Raw genomic sequence first — 4538 nt, 5'->3', positions numbered from 1 at the left:
GCTTACCTAAAAAAAATTCTAAACACGTACTTCACTACTAGGGTTAAAGAATACAATTTATGGTCAGGTAACATATATACTTATTTGATTTATAGTATTACTATTTACTACTTACATAGCATAAGTTTGACTATATAGTTTCTCTTTTGATCGAGGTTTAACCCTCAAACTGATCAGAGCAATAGGCAAAGCTTGATACCATTGTAAATTAGTTTCTTGACATTTTAGTAATTTGTTTGATAAGATGATTTAATTTTACTTGCCCACTGGCCTGCAGCTTGTAGGGCGTATGTAATTCTCACTTGGTCTGCAATGCTTTGCCCATTACTCTTACAACTTTTGTACAAAAATGTGAACCTCTGTCTGGAGAGATGCTTTTTGACACCTCAAACTGTGATATGATTTTTATTTAACAAGATTTGAGTTATTTTCTTTCTCGGTTTGTTCTGTAGGGGAATGCTCCAGGCCACTCAGAAAATGTGTCAGTCAACGCCAATAAATATTTATACCCCCCTTTTCTAGGAAGTTCAGAGAAATCAATTTGCCATACTTCACCTGGGAATTTGCCTCGATTTATTGTTCTTAGATAAATTTTGGTTCTTGTATTTGGGCTGTTTTTCAGGCATCTCTTGCATTGGAAAGTGACCTGTTTTATGGTAGTGAATAGTTTTGGTCCTGCTATTTTAGTTTGTAAATACTGATAAGCTGTTATGGTCAATTTTGCTTCTGTGCGGTGCCGGTCCAGGACAAAGAGGGCACGAAGACGGCGGCAGCGAAGAGCACACACCTCACTAGGAACTCAGTCCAGTAGGTCTTGCCATCCAGCCGTGTTGCAGCACTGCCCACTGTCGAGGTGTTCCGGGGCGTGTTGACTGTCTCCAGGGTGTCGTGGCCAGAGGCCACTTTCTTGCCGGGGTCTAGCGGCTCACGGCCCAGCTCCTGCACACTCACACAGTAGCTGGCCATCAGCTTGTGGAATCTCTCTTCCAACGACCAGCACTCGTAGGTGCCTGCGTGTTCAGGGCTCCCCACCAGAAGGAGGGTCCCGTTGTGCAGTAGCAAGTAGGACGCGTTGACAGGTAACCCATCGTGCAGCCAGCGCCGCAAGGCCAGGTTGGAGAGTAGCCGGCATGGCAGTGGCCGCACCGCATTGGGCAGCAGCTGGATCCGCTGGCACGGGGCACCCGAGGCTGGAGGCAGGAGGGTGTGTGGACGGGGCTTTGAGGCATTGGCCGACTGGCAGAGCCGCTCCGTGTCAGCGTCCTCGATGTCCTGTGTCCAGAGCTGTGGGGGTGCTGGGGGATGCAGGGTGACCCTGCGGCAGCTACCACGGTTCCAGGCACAGAAGGGGTCCCGTGCCAGCACACATTCCCCACAGCTGCGGTACAGGTTGCAGTTGGCAAAGGGCACTTGGGCCACTGCTGTGTAGGTGGCTGCATAGACCAGGCCCTGGTCCTGGTCCAGCAGCAGCTGGAGAATGGGCTGCCCGTCAGGGAAGAGGCAGATCTCCTCGATGATGTGTACGCTGTGGTTCACTTGCACAGCCTTGTGCAGCCACCCATCATCCGTGCCCAGGAAGAGGACGTCGTAGGTGCCGTGCAAGCCTTGCGCACGATGCACGCCGATCCGCTGGTAGCGTCGGCGGCTCAGCAGCAGCGGCTGGCTGCGCACGGGGCTGTCCATCAGGAAGTGGTACTTGATGAAGTTCAGTACCCGGTCTGGCATCTGCAGCGATGTGGTGATGCATGTGCCTGGCCGGGGCTCCGGCACCGGGCCGGTGTCCGTGTACCACTGCTGTGTCTCACGGTCCACCCCCTTGTAGAGCCCGCTGAAGGCACGCTGCACGCTGCGCATGGGGAAGGCACAGACAGCCGAGCCCAGCCCCCCCTTATTCCATTGTGAGGTGAAGACCCCATAGAAGAGCGTGTCCCTCCAGTGCGACTCACCCGGGGTGAGCACGAAGATGTCCTGCAGCACGTTGAAGGGGAACCCGTCCTCGGGGTGTGAGCAGAGGAGCTGAGCTTTCAGGAAGGTCGTCCACCTCCGCTGCAGCACGCGCTTTCCACCCTGGTCTCCCTTGCACACACGCGCGATGCGGGAGACGATGGTGTTCTCGAAGTAGTCAAACTCCTTCCCAGTCTCACTGAAGAAGAAGTAGACCTTATCGTCATTGCCCTCGGGGTTGCCGGTAGGGAGGCTCTCACGCAGGTAGGCTGAGCCCACAAACACTGGGTCCTGCAGCCAGTAGAGGGAATATTCCGTTTTGAGGGCAATGCGGTTCTCCTGACTGCGGACGATGGTCGGTTCATTGCTCTGGAAGTCGTTGGCAGTTCCGGCATAGAGTTCTCCATCAACCATGACAGCCGTGGAGCAGTACTCGGGATCGAAGGGGCAGCGTCCCTTCCCATCCTCTAGCAGCACCTTCCCTGACACATCCCGCTCCAGGCTGAAGTGCTGCACGTTAACGTAGGTGCAGGCTGGGCTGAAGGCATAGGTCCCACAGGTGTACAGGTGGGTGCTATTCAGCCGCAACAACAACTTGATGTAGTTGTGACAGTCCCTCTGGGGGTCCTTGTCCTTGAACGCACACAGTCTCTTTTTCTCCTCATCCGCACTCCATAGCAACCTTCGAACCGGGGCACCGGGCTGGAATTGGCTGGTGTTAAGGGCGAGAAGCAGCTCCCGTGCCCCCAGGTAGAGGGTCCTGCCATCCGGACTTAGCAGCAGGGTCGTGTAGTTGGACACGCCGGGTGCCTCAAACCGCTGCACCACCCGCTCAGTTGAGTCGTAGGGCAGGCTGACCCGCGGGATGGGCTCTAGAGCCGCCGAGAGCAGAAGCGCAGTTAGGACTAGCAGCACCGGCCGGGCCGCCATCCCGGGCCGAGCCTTTGTCGCCGCCGCGCGAAGTTGCCCGGGCACTCCAGGTATAAGTCCAATGGAGATATGTGTGGCCTGTTTTGATTTCCCAGGTATGTTAGTAGCCCACATTAATGGGTACGCTTCGCTCGTGATTTGCTCAGCATTATGTTTACCAGGTTTTGGTTCTATGCAACTGATTGTTAAGCTTAAAGTTGCAATCAGTTGTTCATCATTTACCTGGAATTCAAATTTGTCTTGGTTAAATTTTATTGTTGTTGTTCCCAATTCTTTTAATAGGTCTCTACCTAGTAGAGGCTTTGGAGAATTTGGTAAGTACAGAAATCGATGGACTCCCATTTGTTTTCCAATTTTGTATTTAATAGGTTTTAGAAAATAAGCCTTTTCTGGTTGGCCTGTTGCTCCCACAATTTGTGCAAATTCATCACTTTTTGGTACTAATTCCTGATTTAAAACTGAAAATTTAGCTCCCGTATCTATCAAAAAGTCCAATTCCTTTTCACTTTCCCCTAGCTTCATTTTAACCAGTGGGTCTGCTAGGGAACGACTCACCGGTCCCCTTCATTCGCTGCTCTGATGTGCAATAGCAGCACTTTCAAATCTCTTTCTCAGCCGAGGGCAATCTCGCTTCCAGTGGCCTATTTGGAAGCAATGGGAACACTGGTTTGATCTTATTCTGGTTTGCTGGGAGAGGAAACTTCCTCTTCTCCTTGCAGGGTAACCATAACCCCTACCCCTGGTATTTGTTTCTTGGAATCTTGGGTTCTGGGCTGCCACTGCTGCTGCTACCATTCTAGTGAGCCTTTCATCTTCTTTCCTTTTCTTTTCTCTCTCCCTGTTGTTGTATACCTTCCAAGCTTCATTCATTACCGTCTCTAAATCTTCATCTGCAGGATGATAGAGTCTTTGCAGCCTTTTTCTAATATCTGGGTTACTCTGTCCCTTCAATAATGCTATTAATTGTTGCTTGCCTGCATTCGAGGCAGGACTTAAGGTTGTATATCGTTTCATAGCAACTCCAAGTCTGTCTAAAAATTCTGAAGGTGTCTCATCTTGTTCTTGTCTAATCTTAAAAAGAGCTTCCCAGTTAGTTAATTTTGCTTTCTCTCCCTCCTTGTCAGCATTCTTAGTACAATACAAACAGTCAATCCCTTCTTCCTGATCGCTCTCTGAGCTTTCGGAATCCCTTCTATCTTTATGCTTCCTGTCCGCTTCCTTCTTTCTTTCATCCCTTCCTAGTTCCTGATTTCTTTCTGATTCCGACAAACCACTTTCTTTTTCATCCCTTTCTAACTTCTGCGGGGTGTTATCTTTCTCCTCTCTTCCTGATTCCAGCAGGCTGCCTTCTTTACTTTGTTGGCCTCCCATTATTATTACAGGGGTTTAATTATGCTCACTGTGTTATGCACAGGATATCTATCTATAAAGTGCTGGTCACCGCTGACAGGTATTAACTCAGTAACCAGTACTTGACAGATTAACATCCACTAGCTGATCCAGGGGTCGTATATCTAAACCAGTTTCCAGCTACAAACATTCAAATCATTAGTGGGCTGCACTCTAGAGAGGAGACGAACTAGAGCACAACTCGCTAGTGACCCGAACGCCCACACTCTAGTTCGTCCTCTCCTTAAATCAACTATCCCACAAAAACTTTCACA

The 4538-nt window shown here is 50.3% G+C and overlaps 1 pseudogene; it reads right to left on the bottom strand.

Moving 5' to 3' along the window:
- Window positions 1-698: 698 nt before the first annotated feature.
- LOC113979660 lies at window positions 699-2874 on the bottom strand (annotated as a pseudogene).
- Window positions 2875-4538: the final 1664 nt, after the last annotated feature.

This window comes from Neopelma chrysocephalum, unplaced genomic scaffold (assembly GCF_003984885.1).
Source record: "Neopelma chrysocephalum unplaced genomic scaffold, ASM398488v2 Primary Assembly neopelma1_86671, whole genome shotgun sequence".
Lineage (NCBI taxonomy): Eukaryota > Metazoa > Chordata > Aves > Passeriformes > Pipridae > Neopelma > Neopelma chrysocephalum.
Note: the sequence above shows the minus strand (reverse complement) of the source record. Positions and strands in the feature narration are given on the sequence as shown.